This window comes from Podarcis pityusensis (assembly GCF_964106645.2).
Source record: "Podarcis pityusensis genome assembly, chromosome: 5".
NCBI lineage: Eukaryota > Metazoa > Chordata > Lepidosauria > Squamata > Lacertidae > Podarcis > Podarcis pityusensis.
The window spans coordinates 29,515,757-29,535,840 of NC_138032.1; the positions used below are offsets into that span (position 1 = coordinate 29,515,757).

The 20,084-nt window shown below is 43.7% G+C and overlaps 1 protein-coding gene across 1 annotated transcript in view; it reads left to right on the forward strand.

Moving 5' to 3' along the window:
* The first annotated feature begins 283 nt into the window (after positions 1 to 283).
* DOCK10 (dedicator of cytokinesis 10) overlaps positions 284 to 20,084 on the forward strand; it is a 189,021-nt gene continuing 169,220 nt past the window's right edge. The window contains exon 1 of the mRNA XM_081006834.1: positions 284 to 313. The gene's annotated coding sequence lies outside the window, so the exon portion shown is untranslated. The remainder of the gene's footprint in view (positions 314 to 20,084) is intronic.

Here is a 20,084-nt window from a genome sequence, read left to right on the forward strand (position 1 = left end):
ATGCCAAAAGTGATTGGGCTGAGTGTGGGGAAGGTTCATTGTGTGCTTTCAGACAATTAGATTATTTTAAAAGCTCTTTGCCAAGGGAAAGCATGGCAAGGAGGCTTTCCAGTTACAGCGATAACGAAAATAGTTACAGGCAAAATGTCATTTGAAAGGGAAGGAGAAGAAAAGCAGGGCAAAAGGATGAAATGTTGTCCTTCACTTGCTGTCTCTTTCTCTCAGTCTTCCCCATTGCACTCCAATTTCATGAAGCTGGCTCTGGAGATGGAGATGGTCAATGCTTCAATTGCCCCATTTCTTGATCAGAAAGGTGGGTCACTTATCTGCTTCAGTGGTTTGGAGCCTGAAGGTGTGTGGTGTGTGTGTGAGAGAGAGCTTGTTCTCTATTTCTCTTCAGCCTAAATTATAGGTGCTGGGTGGAATTCATTCTGTTGTTTAGTTGTTTAGTCATGTCCGACTCTTCGTGACCCCATGGACCAGAGCACGCCAGGCACTCCTGTCTTCCACTGCCTCCTGCAGTTTGGTCAAACTCATGCTGGTGGCTTCGAGAACACTATCCAACCATCTTGTCCTCTGTCATCCCCTTCTCCTTGTGCCCTCCATCTTTCCCAACATCAGGGTCTTTTCCAGGGAGTCTTCTCTTCTCATGAGGAGGCCAAAGTATTGGAGCCTCAGCTTCACGATCTGTCCTTCCAGTGAGCACTCAGGGCTGATTTCCTTAAGAATGGATCGGTTTGATCTTCTTGCAGTCCATGGGACTCTCAAGAGTCTCCTCCAGCACCATAATTCAAAAGCATCAATTCTTCAGCGATCAGCCTTCTTTATGGTCCAGCTTTCACTTCCATACAGTTCATTCAGTTTGCATTTAAAGCTGAAACCACCTGATTCACATTTTCCAAAACATTATGTAAATATAGCCATCCTTCAAACTTCTCTGAATTTTGCAGTGCTGTTCCCCAGGCAAGCAATACGTATAAAAATGCATATACTATATTAAGCTGTGCATGCAAATGCAAATATCAGTAAGAATTGCATACACAGCTGCATCAGGGGAAATTGCTTTTGAAAAATATGTGTATTAGGCAAAATATCATAGAAAATGTGCGTATGGGGAAAAAATTGCACTAAAATTGATGGATTTTCACAGATACTTCCCAAAATTGCAAACTGATCTGAATTTAAGATTGGGTAAACAGGGAAGTGAGAGAAACTGAAACTGGCAGATTCGCCCTGAATTCCATCATATCTTGCCTTGGGCTAAAGGACTGAAAACAGTAATACACATATACACAGGTATTTGCTTTCCATACTTTACAAGTGTGTGGTAGGAAACTGTGGTGTACATGCAGCAATTGTGTTTCCAATGCAGAGCATGCAGTTTCCTGAAGACCATCTGCTCTGATATATTTCTTCAGACAAAGCATCTTCCTGTGACACGTTAAGTGGCAGGAGAATGAATAGGCAAACCTAAGAGTTTGCCTATACTTGAAAGAGCCCTAACCTGGAAAGGGAGTGAGGCTCACCTGATGTCTCTGAACAAGACAGGCATACTGGGGCTCTGAAGGTACTTGGGACTCACAAGAAAATAAGAGGAATCTTCACAGTATATATTAGGCGAAATGGCATGCCAAAATCAAAATAAATTTGAACCTGATGATATTTCATGTGGACTTTAAAAAGAGTAGCAAGCAGGTGTCAACAGGTGAAGAACTGAACTTTAGATTGGAAAAATGAGAAGCTGAGAGAAGCCAAAACCAACAGATTCATCCATCCCTAATAAGCAGAGTTGCCTAATTGTTTAGGTACCCTTAATTCTTAGGCATATTCTACCAAAAACCAGTGTGGTGTAGTGATTAAGAGCGGTGGATTCAGAATCTGGTGAACCGGGTTCGCTTCCCCGCTCCTCCACATGCAGCTGCTGGATGACCCTGGGCTAGTCACACTTCTCTGAAGTCTCTCAGCCCCACTCACCTCACAGAGTGTTTGTTGTGGGGGAGGAAGGGAAAGGCGAATGTTAGCCGCTTTGAGACACCTTAGGGTAGTGATAAAGCAGGATATCAAATCCAAACTCTTCTTCAAAATGGAAGTTTTGTAACCCCACTACAGGCCATAGCAAGAAATCACCTAGCCCAGAGTTTTGCCAACCCAAATTAAATTTGTTTTCTATTGCTTATGTATCAGGGGGTGACCCCCACTTGGATGACTGAGTATTTGGATGCTGAGTTTAATGGTCGATTTATTCAAACTAGTCTTCCGCAGCCAATAGGGAGAATGGGAAGCAGGGATGGTGAGCAGGTATGGCCCGGAAAGAGGCCCCAAAACCAGAGGGAGAGGCTTGGAGGAACACGTCTGGGTCTCAGCCTAAGGCTCCTCAGCCCTTTGTTGGGGGAAAAAGTGCACTGTATCATGTCACTTAGTGGGTAGGGTTGCTACTTTTTGCATGAAGGTCCAAAAGCTAATAAAGATGATGATGATGAAAGTGTGGCAAATATATAGAGAAAAATAACAGCTAAATTCCCTGACTTGCTTGTGTCTCTGCTGAAATATAACTTCCTGTTGGCCCAGTTAGCTCTAGAGTGAGTTTACAAAGAATTAAAATTGCCAGTTGTTTTTTGTGCTTTTCTGATGTATGAAGCTCACCGAGAAAAATTAATGAACTGAATTAAGCTACAGAATTACATTCAGAAATGTTTCTTTAGTGGGGTGGGGTGCTATTTAGTAAGTGGGTTTAATTAAAACAAATAGAGGGTGGCATTCTCTATGTTCCACACAGCAAGACCCAAATATTTATTTGAATCTAAAAATAGCCATTTCATTAAGGAATTAATGATCAAACGGATTATATTATTACTTTAGCCTGCTTAATATGTAGTTTACTGGAAGCAAAACCACAGGCAAAAGCCATTTCTTAAGCAGCTGCATTGTGTTAAGTTGCAAGCTGTTTATATCATTATGGTAGCTCCAGCACCAACCCAGACCGTGGTGCTGTAGTATTGGGGAAAGCTATATGATTTAGAGTCTAGCTCACTCCACAGTTTACTTCTTAAAAGAACAAGCTAGACCAGTCAATTGGTGAAACGGGCATTGTGTTGAATTTTCTGCTGCTGGCAGTCTTCTGTTTTCACTTGTCAATCATGTTCAGTCCAGTAAGCAATGATGAAGTTTATCGTGTGCATCAAGTCAGCAGAAAATTCAGTATATTTTGCCTTATAGGCCAATCCTGTTCTCCACTGCTCTGAGTTCATGATGCATCATGGCATCTGGCAAAAGGATCCAGGGCTATTCAACTTGCTTCCATTCTAAGGCATGACTCTATCCAATCATATTGTTGAGAAAAATCTGTATCCACTGTCTGTGTGACATTCACAAAACCACTGTGGAACTGCTATTAGTCTATCCCCAGCAGCATAACTTTGCACTGGTTATCAAATGGACAGGCAAATGTTGGGGGAATATGGAAGAAGGAATAGCAGAAAAGAAACTTGAAAGTAAATGACAAAGCTCTGGACAATGTCCCTCCTCCCCTGGTTGAAATTGCCCCAACTAACAAATATTGGGACCTGGGTGGCACTGTGGGTTAAACCACAGAGCCTAGGACTTGCCGATCAGAAGGTTGGCAGTTCAAATCCCCGCGACGGGGTGAGCTCCCGTTGCTCGGTCCCTGCTCCTGCCAACCTAGCAGTTCGAAAGCACATCAAAGTGCAAGTAGATAAATAGGTACTGCTCCGGTGGGAAGGTAAACGGCGTTTCCGTGCGTTTGCCATGTCAGGCTTTGTCATGCTGGCCACATGACCCGGAAGCTGTCTGCGGACAAACGCCGGCTCCCTTGGCCTATAGAGCGAGATGAGCACCGCAACCCCAGGGTCGGCCATGACTAGACCTAATGGTCAGGGGTCCCTTTACCTTTACCAAATATTGGGGCGACTCAAATGGGTTCAGTTCCTAGGAGTTGGTGCCCCTGCCCTGAACTATGCCAGCTGGTCATTATAGGAATAACTGTTTAAGAATTTGTGCCTGAGTTTGATTTCCAACTCCCTCTTCCTTCCCTGTCCCTTTTACCTGTGTTGCGTGTTGCGCTGTGGTTATTTTGGTTGCAAACCTGAGGGCAGGGATTGCGTTGTTTTAACTGATCAAATGTAAGCCCCCTGGAAACCTTTTTGGCTGAAAAGTATTTTTTTTTTGCACGCACACACACACACACACACACACACTTGCTCCAAAAGAGCCCTTTGAAGTAAGACCAGGTCATTCCTGTGTTCTCATAAGGATCTATCACATGTATCCAACAAAATGTTAAATAAAGTGCCAAAATTTGTTGTGAAAGCGTTTTGGGGAGTGAAACATAAGACATTGATGGAAGCTGGCAGGAAGCCTGGAAAGCAAAGAAAAGTAGCAAGCAGAAAAAAATATGGATGTGGAAATCAGGTTGGAAACTACAACAAAGTGGTATTCTGTACTCTTTCTCATGGTCAAAGCAGTGATTTGTGAGAAGAGGAACTAGAATACCGTTCTATGCAATGCTAAACCATGGTCTGGTGTTACAGGGAGGAGCAACATTGACCTTTTGGCTCCCCCCCTTTGCCCTGCCCTTTCCCCTTCCAGTGAAACTGCAGAGAGTTTGGAAACTTCTGCTTCCATTTTAAATTGAACATTAAAACAAACCCGTTTGCTACCACAAGGACCCTGGCGCTTGCGTTAGGAGAACGCTGGGTACAGAGCAGAGAGTTTGCCGCCACTTAAAACCTGGCTATTTATAAAGCAGCATATGTTTGTTTCGTTTTGTTTTAGCAGTGCTTGATTTATTTGTTTTGTTTTGTTTGAAGAGACACATTTAATTGGACAGCCTTGTGTACATACCACCGGAAGGAATCGGTGACAAGCACTCATATGTCTACTCTGAAAGAAGAATCACTTGATACTTTGTTTGGAGTTTCTCCTCAACAATGAGCGTCCCTGTAGTGGAATACAAATGAAGTTGTACAGCTGGTCACTCTGCAAAGCCTATTAGAGTAAGCTTCATTAGCTCTTTTGTACAGTTTCACTAGGGGCTAAGCAGCGCTCTTTTCTGTCTTTGTCACTGTTAACGCATGTCTATGCAATCTAAATATAGGAACCTATAGATGCGCAGTTTATTGCCAAGGCGCAGCTGTGAAGTTACTGCGTACAACCAAATTAGAGGAAAGGAACAATTGTAGGGATCAGAGACCTCGCTAAAAGCTATTAGAAGCTTTGACTAAATGGGATATTGCGTCTTCTTCCTCTCTCTTTTTTTCCTTCTGCATGCCAATATATCATCAATGAAGAAAACAAGCTTCATTATCAAAGTAATAATTAGGTTTTTGCTGCCAATTTTTGCTTTTTCTTTGTACCACTCGATATTTTGTATGGGGGGGGGACTCCCACAGATGACTATGTCTCCTTTCTTCCTTTTTTCATCCTTGCCTCCTAAATTGGCTGGATTCAGCAATTACAGTTTCAGGCTATTTGTGTTTGTCAAGCAAGCAAGCTTCCACTACACAGCTAGCTACTTGTGCATGCACCTAAACAGCTTGAGTCCTGTCTTAGAACCATTTTTATCATCATCCTGTACATCTTTCTGTACAGTAAGAGCTGTTGGACAGTGGAATGGACTCCATCGCAAGGTGGTGGGCTCACCTTCCTTGGAGGTTTGGAAGCAGAGGTTTGTTGTCCATCTGTCCTGGATGCTTTACTTGAGATTCCTGCACTGGATCCCAGTGGAGTACAGAGTCAGATTTAAGGTGCTGGTTTTGACCTTTAAAGCCCTAAGCGGCCTAGGACCCTCGTACCTACAGGACCGCCTCTCCTGGTATGCCCCGGAGGACCTTAAGGTCCATAAATGACAACATTTTGGAGGTCCCAAGTCGCAAGGTGGTTAGATTGGTCTCAACTAGGGCCAGGGTCTTTTCAGTACTGGCCCTGACTTGGTAGAACGCTCTGTCACAAGAGACCAGGGCCCTGCGGGACTTGACATCTTTCCGCAGGGCCTGCAAGAAAGAGCTGTTCCGCCTGGCCTTTGGTTTAGACTCAGTCTGACCCTTATGTTTCCCTCCCCTTATGGTTTTGATCTATGGGCTACTTTTAAAATGAGGCTGCATTTTAACCTGTATTTTAAATTGGTGTTTTTTCCCCTATTATGTTTTTACTGTGATTTTACTGGTGTTAGCTACCCTGAGCCCAGCTCTGGCCGGGGAGGGCGGGGTATAAATAAAATTTATTATTATCATCATCATCATCATCATTATCATTATTATTATTGCAGGGGTTGGACTAGATGACCCTTGGAGTCCCTTCCATCTCTACAGTTCTATGATTCTATTATCTCTACTCAGTTGTTAGCATTGTTGAGTTCAATGCAACTTACTCCCAAGTAATTGTGTAATGGATTTTGGCCAAAATCGGACAAAACCTCTAAATGTAATTCTGGTAACTTTCATATTCTCCTATAATATCATAAGGTATGTATGTATTCCTATGAGGCGTATGTGTATCCTTTGACATTTAAAACACATTTGCTGTGCTATGGAAGGATCTAATGTTACATATTTGCTTTTGGACTGACTTTCTGTATGCAGTTTGTCAAAGAACCATCATTGGTTGTGCACTCTCATTTCATTAATAGTTATTTCCACTCGAATTTAGCTCTCTACTGCAACCTGCTGATATATCAAAGAATCACACATTTAAAAGCAGGTTTCCATTCACCAGCATTTTCTGAAACACAATAGTTATGAAAGAGTTCAAAGTCTCTGAGCTGAAGACAGATTATGTTGGTTGAAATCAATGGGGTGAGTTAGTCGTGATTGAAATTAAGTCCCAATGATTTCAGTGTAAATTAAGTGCAACTATCTTAGAATCTGATGTTGCTTCAGTGTGGGGAAGGAGTCTGCCCCACCCTGGAAGCCAACCTTGACAGGCCACCTGACAGTTATCTGCCATCATATTGTAGTCAGGTGATTGACAGGTGTGTTGTTCTGCCCTTGGTGGTGGACAGACATACTACTCAAGACATGCTAGGTTTTTCCTGCATCATTTCCTTAATTCTTCTGCACATTTTCTTGGATATAAGGCTTACCGAACTCATGGGACTTCCTTCTGATTGTTTGCTTATTAAATTTATATCCTGTCCTTCCTCACAAAGGAACCCAGGATGGCAAATAGCAGGCAATAAAACAACAAAAAACATCTTTTTGAAAGCATCTTAAAAACAATGCAGCTAGGAGAAATAGAGCTTGTTCTAGCCGGTCAAAAATGATTGTGTCATCCTAAATTCTGCTTTGCAGGAAAATGAAATTATGCATCCTTTAATTGCCAAGCAATCAGGTGTACTTCACAGCTAGCGTCACAGGAAGAAGGAAGCACCTCTTAAACACTTCAGACTAAATGAAAATTACTTAACTAATAAGATGCAGGAGATTTTGCAGATCTGTTGAAGAATGGCAGATATTTATTCATAAAGAGAAAGGCATGGGGGTGGATGGGGGGGCACAGACAGGTCCATGCAAACCTACCCTTTCAAATTACAATAAGAGTTTTCATGTCTCAGAAGTGTTGAGCTGATTCAGTTTTTCTCTGCTGCGTTTCCATCATAACATGTGTGGACTCTTGCGCCGTATCCGTCTATGCTGTTGTGCTCTTGATTTTGTGGTATTAGTGTGTGGTGAGGATTTAGTACCAGAAATGAGCTCACAGCCCTTTCATGCAGACATCCACTCTTAGTCTCCCCCTGCCCCCAGGTATCTTCACTTTAGCAACCTAGTTTAGAACATATATTCTTGTTGCAATGGTCTGAAAATCAGGAAGCACAATTCTGGCAAATATACTTCGAATCACTCAGGAATCAGTTTGTAAACTGGGAAACAGAAACTTGTAGTTCTACTGTGTCACCCAGAGATTACATGGACTGAGCCTACAATAAACCATGGCCTACCCTCCATTTGTCAGAAACTGCAGACAAACATAACTATGCATGAGTGACAGTTAGTACGTGAAGGGGTTAAGACCAGAGAGTTCTGTTCCTAGACTTAGCTTGTGTTGCTTCCTGTTCCTTACATTCTCTTTGCACCATATAATTGACCAGACTGCATGCGGAAAGCTATCTTTCTGTATTTTGTACCCAAGAGTATTTTACCTGTGTTCTCCTTCCTGCTGCATGGAACAATGCATGAATCAGAACTTTGGATTTAGTAAGTAAAGCTTTTAAACTTATTTAAGAGGGTGTGGTCTCTTCATTGCTAGATGGGTAGAGAAAGGGGGGCAAGAGCATTAAAGCAGACTAAATGGATTATGCAAAAGGGTTTAAGAACCTATATTCCATGCTATACTGCTTGTTAACTCAGAGTTTTAAATTCTGCTAAGGTGTCTCTCTCTCGCTGGAGAGTGTGCAAACCCCATGTTTTGATTCCAGGCGTTCAGCCAATACTTTTGTTAATTACCTACACATGGATCAGATCTTTTCCCACCTCCACACTATTAACCACAACTTTAGGCAGCTTGCTCACACAACTCATTCCAGTGTTATTGTTCTGGGGCTGTCTAGTCTTTCCTCAGTTTCTTGACCAGTTTTTCTGCTTTTTTCACTCATATCCACACAAAACATGGCTTCCCCCAAATAATCATTGGAACTGTAATTTATCCATCACAGGGCTAGTGTCATGGGCCAGGAGTCAGCTTCACCTGTTGAACAGCAGCCTGAAGGGAGAGAAGGCAGAGTGACTCCACCTGCAGCTGATCAACCTTCAGGTAGCCAGAGGAAAAGACTCTGATGAGAAGCAGCTGGCTTCAGCCTTCTTAAGCAGAGCTTCCAGTGGTGGTCAGATGCTGATAACAATGCTTGCAGTTCCTGGCCTTACTTTGCTGCTTCCTGTTCATCTTGACCCCATGATCATCAGATTCCCTGACCCCTGGACCGTCTGACCACATGGATTGTTGTTTGTCCGACCCTAGGGCTGGACCTGACTTTGGATGCTGACTCTGCCTCCAGGCAAGTACCGGTATACCTCAGAGACTCTTCTAGTTGGCTGGCCTCCCCTTCCACTGAGTTCTGCATGTGATTGCTCAGCAATGAGACTATGACAGCTACAAGACCCAGCACCTTTAACAAACTACAGTTCCCAGAATTCTTTGAGGGAAGCCATGTGCTTAGTGTGCGTCATCTTCAGTTCTCTTGAATGCCAAGGATGGCAACCCTACAGATTTGTGCCCACTCTTCTATTACGTTAGCAAATGGATTGAAATTGAGTAGAAAGGCTAAGAGTAACATAGAAGCCCTAGTGGGCACTGTCAACAGAACCATTTTAACCAATCAGCTCCCCCTCCCCCACCACCTCCCTTAAGGGTCATATTCGTATTTAAATCTGTCAAGCAAAAATTACCAAGCAGGACATATTGTCAGGAAATGGTTTAAGGGCTATCTGTCACCCGCTGTTGCTGAATTAAAATGAACAGAGTTCACTCATTTCACAGAGTGCATTGGTAACTCAAACACTTACAGAGATTGGGATCGTAAGGAACTAATTTATGCAGCAGAATTTTCACCAGAGGAGGCCAGAATGCACACATACTTCAGGCCTACTCAAACCCAGGGATTTATTCTTGGGATATGGTATTTGTTTAATTCATAATTACAAAAGCAGGGGGTGTCAACATCTGCTTCTGCAAGTTGAATGTATTAACAGCTCAGCAGTGAGTGATTTTACTTCTGAGGCTAATGCAGATGTTGCTTTGAAAACTCATGGCACAGAGTGAAATAATTGTAGCAGGCTGACATGGCAACCACAGCCACACATATACAGCAAGATCAGTAGTATATTATTTGGGCAGTAATTATATTGGAAGAATGTGAATGCCCATCACACACACAGAGAGAGAGAGAGAGAGAGAGAGAGCGCTGAAAAGATGGGGGTATGTAAAATAAGAGTTTCGAAATGACAAGAGTGCTGAAGGGAGAACAAAGCTGTGGTCAGCAGAAGTCAAGACAAATAGTGCACCATATACAATGGAATGCCTTTAAACAATCTGGGCTGCAATCCTGAGATCTCTGGGAAGTCATCCCATGGGACAACAGGATAGAGCATGGGTAGGCAAACTAAGGCCCGGATCCAGCCCAATCGCCTTCTAAATCCAGCCCACGGACGGTCCGGGAATCAGCGTGTTTTTACATGAGTAGAATGTGTGCTTTTATTTAAAATGCACCTCTGGTTTATTTGCGGGGCATAGGAATTCGTTCATTTCCCCCCCCAAAAAATATAGTCCAGACCCCCCACAAGGTCTGAGGGATAGTGGACCAGCCCCCTGCTGAAAAAGTTTGCTGACCCCTGGGATAGAGCATATCTCCCCCTGTCAAGCAGAGCAGAAGATCTGCATTTTCCTTGCAGCCACAGAAGTATCTACAGCAGACCCGCCTCCACTGCCGACAGCACAGAAGACGAAAAGGAGGCATTCTGGGGTAGGGAAGGGTTCCCCTGATGTCCACAGAATGGGGAGGGTGGTAGCTAGACCTGGAGCTGGTGTGCTTGTTTCCCCTCCTTTTGGGACACACACAAAAACCTTCTGCCCTGCTGCCATAAGCCCAGCATGACTTTGGATTTGGTGCGTTCTTCAGTTCCTCTCTCCCATACTTTCAGATGACTCCGCTCATCTTTCTCGTTACAGAATTGTATTCAGCATTCTATTCAGCAATCTTTTCATTGTGTTACCTGAGGTGCAACAAAGGAAGGGCCTTGATGCAGAAGGCAATTGTTGCAATTCAGAGCACCAGGTTCTTGGCCATGATGGAAGCACAAAGGCTGTTCTCGGATACATTAATTTACTACTGTTTGTTCCAATATGTTCAAACCCTGCTTTTCAGCCCAGATGGGCTCTCAAATCAGCTTACAATTTAAATTCATATAGCGGTACACAATATCATTAAAGTTGTGTTGATGCAATGACAGAGGTGTACCTAGGGTCCCCTTTGCACCCTTAGCTGTATCGGGCCCCCACCCCACCCAATGCTGGGGGGAAACCCACTTTACCGTAGTAGCCTCAATAGAAATTACATTTTACACAATGAAAAGCAATGAGAAACCTAGATAGCATCTTAAAAAGCAGAGACATCACCTTGCCAACAAAGGTCCGTATAGTTAAAACTATGGTTTCCCCAGTAGTGATGTGTGGAAGTGAGAGCCGGACCATAAAGAAGGCTGATCGGCGAAGAATTGATGCTTTTGAATTATGGTGCTGGAGGAGACTCTTGAGAGTCCCATGGACTGCAAGAAGATCAAACCTCTCCATTCTGAAGGAAATCAGCCCTGAGGGCTCACTGGAAGGACAGATCGTGAAGCTGAGGCTCCAATACTTTGGCCACCTCATGAGAAGAGAAGACTCCCTGGAAAAGACCCTGATGTTGGGAAAGATGGAGGGCACAAGGAGAAGGGGATGACAGAGGACGAGATGGCTGGACAGTGTTCTCGAAGCTGCCAGCATGAGTTTGACCAAACTGCGGGAGGCAGTGGAAGACAGGAGTGCCTGGCGTGCTCTGGTCCATGGGGTCACGAAGAGTCAGACACGACTGAACGACTAAACAACAACAACAAAGTCCTCAAAGCGTCTGGAGCGGGGGCAAGGTGGAAAAATTGCACGTCAATGTGCCATGGTACAAGAAGGATGGGAAACTTCTCCTGCATGTGATCTTGCCATGACACCAGTGGTGCATCACTGCTCACATATATGTCATAAACTCCATAGTCTGATAGGTGATGGGGGGGGGGCTGGCCTGCACCCTTGGTGGGAGCTGATTTCGCCAAGCACAGGTACAACTCTGTGTGAGAAGCAGCTTATTCTAGTCCTTGGAAATCAGTAATACAACACAGGTTAAGCAGACAGGTAAGCAGTGCCACCCTGCCCTGGGGCACTGTCCTCGACTATTTATGCCCCTTGCGTGTGGCACTCTGGCTCATTTAGTCCTGGACCAGTGCTACATGGTTCCGCTTGTATCTCTGATGGAATGCATGCAAGTAGCAGCTAAGGGTGGAAAGATCTGTTGACCTTCGTTCTCTAAGTTTCTCATTTTCCCAATCTTAAATCTACCATTTCTGCAGGACTCTTCCATTTGGTTTTTTGGTTTTATAATCCTCATGAAAATTATTCAGCATATTACCATGAATGTCTCCTGCTGAAACATTTTTTAATGCATAGTTGATTAACCTACACATTTTTAAAAGTAATTCCTCATAATAAGTTTTAGGTTGTTATTTTCACCAAAATGCAAACTTTAGAAGGCAGCCCTGTATCGGGAAGTTTTTAATGCTTGATGTTTTATTATCTTTTTATATGTGCTGTAAACCGCCCACAATGGATGGGGAAACCCAGCCAGACAGGTGGGGCAGGTGGCACTGTGGTCTAAGCCACTGAGCCTCTTGGGCTTGCCGATCGGAAGGTCAGCGGTGCGAATCCCCTCTACGGGGTGAGCTCCCGTTGCTCTATCCCAGCTCCTGCCAACCTAGCAGTTCAAAAGCACACCAGTGCAAGTAGATAAATAGGTACCACTGAGGCGGTAAGGTAAACTGCATTTCCATGCACTCTGGCTTCTGTCATGGTGTTTCATTGTGCCAGAAGCGGTTGCGTCATGCTGGCCACATGACCCGGAAAGCTGTCTGTGGACAAATGGCGGGCCCCTCGGCCTGAAAGCAAGATGAGGGCCACAACCCCATAGTCACCTTTGACTGGACTTAACCGTCCAGGGGTCCTTTACTTTCACCTTTACCTTAAATATTATTATCATTATCATTATCATTATTATTATTATTATTATTATTATTTAACCTAACATATGTATTTGTTTAAACATTTGTTGGTTGGAGAACTGGGTAACTGCAAATTTTTAAGACTGGCTGTTTTTTCAGTTCTTTTGGAAAGTGTGGCTTTGGTAGATAAATCTTTAAATATGAACTGAATGCAATTTCTCTCCTATCCCTGCTGGTGAAAAATAGTGATTTGGCCAAAAGTTCATGACATTTACTCAGTGATTCAAGGAGATACAGTTTTGTGAAATCATCCCTCCCCCACCCCCAAACTTTGTTTCTTCAAATAATTTCCTTTATTCTTCAGCACGTTTCCTTGGAAGTAAATCCCACTGAACACATAGGGCTTATTCTGTTTCATTTGTTAGTTTATTAAACTTAAATCCCGTCCTTTCTCCAAAAGCAGCCCAGGGTGGCGAATAACAGGTGACAAGACAACAAAAACATCTTAATAACATCAGGGAAACTATTCCAATACAGGTGCAGACTGGGAAAGAGCTCTACTTAAAAGGCCCTAGACTTGTGAGACTACAGTACTAACCAAGTGAAAAGCTGAACATCCAGAATTTAAGTATCGTTACCAAGCCAAGGAAGGTAAAGGAAAGTTCAAAAAGTATAAAAATGTGCGTGCAGTTGCTAGTAAACAGAAAAAGTCTGACGGTGCCAGGCACAAGTTTGCCTCAGGTTGTAAGCAGTTTGTATACGATGTGTGGACTACCTCAAAATGGGGTAGGGTCTTGTATTTATTCTATTATAAGTGAATAGCTTCACTATGATACTTAAGATCCAGAGCAGCAGCTTAATCATGAAACGGACCTGCCACAGATCCTAAGCCAAAACAACTCAGGCAGCTACTGGGCGCTTTGCCAAGCAGACAGATGCTGAGGCTTTTGTTCCCACAATCTGGTGTCTGCCACTGAAGTCTAGAGGATAAATTTTCCAAAGCTCCATAACAATATAGCAGGAACGTCAGGACCTCAGGTTTAAACGTCAGCACTTTGGCTTTCCTTTTTATTTTTGGTGATTGATGCGTATGAAGGCGAGACTGTTTTCTTGGAAAGAATGTGATTTGGACTACTAAAAAAGACAAAAACCAAGACTCTGCAAGCAGGACCTGTGTACAACAACATCCTGCCAACTTGTAATTCCAAGTAACTGTAATTCCGAACAGAGCAGAGCCATTATGACTAGTAGGCATCATGACTAGTAGCCTTTTCCTTCATGCATTTGCCCATTCCTCATTTAAAGCCATCCAAGTTGGTCACCATCACTATCTTTTATGGGAGCAAGCCCCATAGTTTTATTATGTTCTTTCAAGTGGGATAGCTCAGTTGGTACAGCATGAGACTCATAGGTGGAATCTACACACATATAAAAAACGTTCTGAAAATGCTTTTCAAAAACCATTTGTAAAAAAAAAAAAGTACGTTGAATTTTCCATAAGGCTCACCATCGCCATCTAGTGTCACATTGTATATTGTGCTTAAAACAAAATTAAAACGTATTATTTGCAGCTGTATAGCTGAGCCCTTAGGGACTCGGGTGGCGCTGTGGTCTAAACCACAGAGCCTAGGGCTTGCCGATCAGAAGGTCGGCGGTTCGAATCCCCGCGACAGGGTGAGCTCCCGTTGTTCGGTCCCAGCTCCTGCTCACCTAGCAGTTTGAAAACACGTCAAGTGCAAGTAGATAAATAGGTACCACTCTGGCAGGAAGGTAAACGGCGTTTCCGTGCACTACTCTGGTTTGCCAGAAGCGGCTTTTTCCTGCTGGCCACATGACCCAGAAGCTGTATGCCAGCTCCCTCGGCCAATAAAGCAAGATGAGCACCGCAAGCCCAGAGTTGTCCACGACTGGACCTAATGGTCAGGGGTACCTTCACCTTTACCTTTATAGCTGAGCCCTTAATCTCAGGGTTGTGGGTTTGAGCCCCACATTGGGTGAAAGATTCCTGCATTGCAGGGGATTGGACTAGATAATCCTCGTGGTCGCTTCCAACTCTAGAATTCAGTAATTCTGTGATCCCCCCCCCCCCCAGCATTCAGCTTAATCGAATGGCCCTGAGTTCTGTTATTATGAGAAAAACTCCCCTCTATCTGTTTTCTTCAAAGAAAAAGGTGTGAGTTTCCCCCAAATAGCTCTGATTGCAATTAGATAACAACCATGAATTCACAATTTCAGACCAACAGCTGCAGCATGGGTAGACTATACACAACATTTTCTAGCCAGTACTTTATACAGCTGCGTTTGAATGTTAGTGCTGATTCATGGAAGGTTTCTTCAAAGAATGCTGGGAGTTGTAGTTTGTTAGTTATTTCAGCAATGGAACGGTCTCCCTGGGGAGGTTGTGGGCTCTCCATCCTTGGAGGTTTTGAAGCAGAGGTTGGATGGCCATCTGTCCTGGATTCCTTAGTTGAGATTCCTGCATTGCAGGGGGTGGGACTAAATGACCCTTGGGGTCCCTTCCAAATCTACAATTCTATGATTCTATGATGTTTCACATGTATGGCCATCACTTGATGTTTCATCTGAACAAAACTGAACATATGAAAGACCTCAATGGTGGGGGGGAAATACTGTATCTGATAAGACAAAGTAGTTTGAAATTCATGAATGGTAACTGATCAGCGAAGGCCACTATTTCACTCATTAAAATTTCTTTCAGGGCTATGGCCATCATAAAAATCCATATGTAAGCTTACCCTTATTTAAACAGAAAAATGTGATTAAGGAATCTCCAGATAATTACAGTAATCAATAGCAAACATCACAGGTGGGTTGTTGTTGTTTTTGCCGAAAAGGTTGAATGGATTATTGTTATGACTTGGATGCATGCATGGAAAGCTACATCTTTTAATTGTCAAAAGGAATTATATATGAAACAAGTCAACCGAACTGAAATAGGTTTTATTTCTTTATGAGACAGTGGTGATTGTACATGAGCAAAGTTTCCTAATGAATAGTCCAGCACATTCTCATTCTCATTCTCTCTCTCTTTCTTTCTTTCTCTCTCTCTTGTTTGTGTGTGTGTATGTTGTTTTGTATTATAAAACCATTCATGGAATTAGCCACTAGAGGGAGGCAGGAATACATAAATTCACAAACAGTTCCAGAGCTAGTAAAGGAGGCTATTCACACGACAAAGATTTGTTCAGTTTGAAAATATTGTGAATAGCAATAAGAGGGGGAGATTAATTACTTGGGGGGGGGACGTGGGTGGCACTGTGGGTTAAACCACAGAGCCTAGGACTTGCCGATCAGAAGGTTGGCAGTTCGAATCCCCACGATGGGGTGAGCTCCCGTTGCTCGGTCCCTGCTCCTGCCAACTAGCAGTTTGAAAGCACATCAAAGTGCAAGTAGATAAATAGGTACCACTCCAGCGGGAAGGTAAACAGCGTTTCCGTGCGCTGCTCTGGTTCACCAGAACCGGCTTAGTCATGCTGGCCACATGACCTGGAAGCTGTACGCCAGCTCCCTCGGCCAATAAAGCCAGGTGAGCACCGCAACCCCAGAGTCAGCCACGACTGGACCTAATGGTCAGGGGTCCCTTTACCTTTATTGTGCAGGGGAGAAGTGATATTTTGCATAAATGTTTTTTGATAAAAGATGCCTTGATAAGTTTTTTTTCCCAAGCCAATAAATATGTGAAAAGTTGAAGGTTTGATCTCTATGTCCCATAATTAGCAAACATAAAAATATAGAGAAACTAAAGCATTTATCACACCAAGAGAGTCAATTAACTTTTTTGCTCTTAAAGCATAAGGGTGTCAAGAGAGGAACATGGGAAGTTGCCTTAAACAGAGTCAGATATCTAGCCTAATATTGTCAGTGCTGATTTGGCAGCACCTCTCCAGGGTTTCAGGATGGAATCTTTCCCAGTCCTTCGTAAAGAGGTGAAGGATTGAACCGGGGTCTTTTACAATGGAAATGATGTGCTCCACCACTCAGCAATTTGTTTTGCTTCATGGAGCCTTGTCAGCTGTGAAAACAAACGAATTTTCAAAAGCTTGTATCTTTGCTGCAACTGGACCATAAAGAAGGCTGATCACCGAAGAATTGATGCTTTTGAATTGTGGTGCTGGAGGAGACTCTTGAGAGTCCCATGGACTGCAAGAAGATCAAATCTCTCCATTCTGAAGGAAATCAGCCCTGAGGGCTCACTGGAAGGACAGATCCTGAAGCTGAGGCTCCAATACTTTGGCCACCTAATGAGAAGAGAAGACTCCCTGGAAAAGACCCTGATGTTGGGAGAGATGGAGGGCACAAGGAGAAGGGGATGACAGAGGACGAGATGGTTGGACAGTGTTCTCGAAGCTACCAGCATGAGTTTGACCAAACTGCGGGAGGCAGTGGAAGACAGGAGTGCCTGGCGTGCTCTGGTCCATGGGGTCATGAAGAGTCAGACACCACTAAACGACTAAACAACAACAACAACAACATATGTTTGCCTGGGAAACTCTGCCTTGTGCATTGGACTGCCACGGACTTTGAAAATGTTACAGATCAAGGGAACTGGTAATCGGGGTTATTTAAAACAAAATTAGATATCACCCAGTATGGTTTGAAAACAGCCACAATATATTTAAGTTGAATGTGTATGTGGTAGAACATCCTCAGCTGCATTCTGTGTTGTGGGTCTGTTCCATCTTCAGACCATACTATTTATCATTTCATGTTCCAGCCCTTCCCTTCCCTTCGTTGTTTCACACAGGAGATATTAGTGTCAGGGACACTAGCAGTTTATGGAGCTCCTCTTTCCCTCTCCTCTTTGGGCAATGGAGGGCAAAAGAGATGTCCTGGAAGCCCTAACATTACTGGATTGAAATGTCCAAGCCATTGATGCTTGTCAATATAGCCAAACAATTTGACTATGTACACGCTCTTGTTTATTCTGCATCTAATGCGTCCTACCGCTGGTTTGAAAAGCGGTGCACACACAATCTATATCTATCCTCTTATCAAATACAGTGGTACCTTGGGTTACATACGCTTCAGATTACAGACTCCGCTAACCCAGAAATAGTGCTTCAGGTTAAGAACTTTGCTTCAGGATGAGAACAGAAATCGGGAGGCGTCAGCATGGCAGCAGTGGGAGGCCCCATTAGCTAAAATGGTACTTCAGGTTAAGAACAGTTTCAGGTTAAGAACAGACCTCCTGAATGAATTAAGTACGTAACCGGAGGTACCACTGTGCTTTTTGATGCATTTCCCACAAAAACAGCTTTGATCCACATTGAAGGGGGGTGACCTAGCTGTATTTTAAGTTAGCAAGGAGCCTTAGAGTGGATCTACACACGGGGTGTGGGGGGTGGGTGGGAGACGCTATAAATAAGTCAGGAAAAAAAAAGCTATGTCAAATATATTCCAAAAATATTTTGCTCTCCAGTGCCACCTGGTGTTGCATGTTTATAACACATTCAAAGCACTGGTGTGTTTTTTTTTATTAATGTAGCTGAGTCCTTAGTCTCTGTAATGTGGGGGTGAGGGAGGCAGTAGGTCAGCAACAATTCCCCCCGCGCGCGCAGCCACCGCAGCCTTAGGAACCTTTTAGTAAGGTCCAGTCATTACTTTGTGGCACACAGCCTGGCAACTCAGATCATTTGAGTTTGTCTGCAAATATTTCTAGTTCTTACAAAGGCACTGGGGTGGGTGGGAAGCTTCACCATTACAGTGGGAACGAGCTGGAGGTCTGGCACAAACAGCTGTTTATGCAAAGAAGGGTTATTTATAGATTAGAAAACAAATTAAGGAATCCGGAGGGATTTGGAAGGCATGATTGAATTGAATCGGAAGGAAATAGCTGGTTATAAGATTCTAGTTTGTGAGAACAGGCATAAAATGCATGGACATTGGTGTTGCCGAAAGATTGTTCTGCCTCTACCCTAAACCTTAGATAAACTGTATGTGACAGCAGAAGTTTTCTGTGTTTTCAGCACAGAACTGTCCCTGTGACACAGAAGTATAGCATCATCTTCTGCTATCCTCGTTGCATTCCCTCTTCCCAAGTGGTTCGCGCCTAGCTGTAGTCTTAGCTAGTTTACAGGAGAGAATTGGTTAGTGAGAGAAATTGCTGGAGGGGAAGCATGGGCAGAGTTCTTCCCTTTCACCACCTCCAGAATGTTCCTTTTGGTTCTTAAAAACAAAACTTGCTCTCTTTATGTGACTGGTTCAGCTGCATGCTAAACACGCTATTGGTAGTAGCTAATGTGTTGAAATTTTTATTTGTATTTTTTTTATTTTGCCATTCTCCATCAGTAACTGAGAAAATGAATTTTCATTGGAAATGATCTAAGGGGAGTTAAAACGTTGGTGAAATTCTCATGAGTGAGGTGCTACACTTACTGTACTTTTGTGGTGGCGAAGAGGTGTCTGTGAATGTCCTTTATTTAAACCTACAAATCATCTCACCAGTGGAATGCACTCTGCAGCCATCCCAGGTGCCAGCTGTCCAGTTAAAGCCCAGGGGTGTTTCTGAGTCTATTTTCTTTCAGTCTGCAAATCATGTCACCAGTGGTTTGCACTTTGCAGCCTCCCCGGGTGCCTGCTCCTCGATTAAAGCCCAGGGGAGGACAACAGGAGGCAACTCCTCCCATGCAGCTATTTCAGACCTTTTCAAACAGGCAGCTGGGGAGGCTGCAGAACACTGGAAAAATGCTTGGTGGAAAGAAAAGCACACCACCTTTGGCCACCTTGCAGCAATAAGGTAAGCTCACAAATCTACACCCACAAAATCCCCAGTGCTATGAAAATGTGGCAGAAAAAGAAAATTTTGTGGAATTATTAGACAGGGCTGTGATAAAATCTATCTGTGGCCACTGAGGTGGTTTACTAAGCAAACCCACCAGCAGCCACAGAATGACAACAGATCAGGGAAGGAGAGTTTTTTTGCCTGTACTGGAGAGGTGGTGGTGGAGGCACTGGAGAATGCATTTTTCTTTTAGCTGCTCATCCAGGACTCATGGAGGTTTCCCATGCAATTGCCAGCCTTGGAAGATCAGAAATTGTGCAGGGTGCCTCCATGAGTACAGGAGGTCCCCCGATTCAGAAGTTTGCTCTCCACTTTTTGAATATGTTGGGGAAAGTGTTGGGGTTGGCGGAGAAGTTCTATGTACTTGTCCCTGTTCATGAGTTAGTTTTATACATGACTGTAACACCTGGCAAAGGCTTTAGAATGAGTCCAACTAAGTCATTGCATGTGTGTGCCAACTTCCGTGAGTTTAAGGGAATTTCCCCTCCCTCTCCTCCCTTCCTCCATATACTCTCCAGATCTGCTCTTGAGGTTCC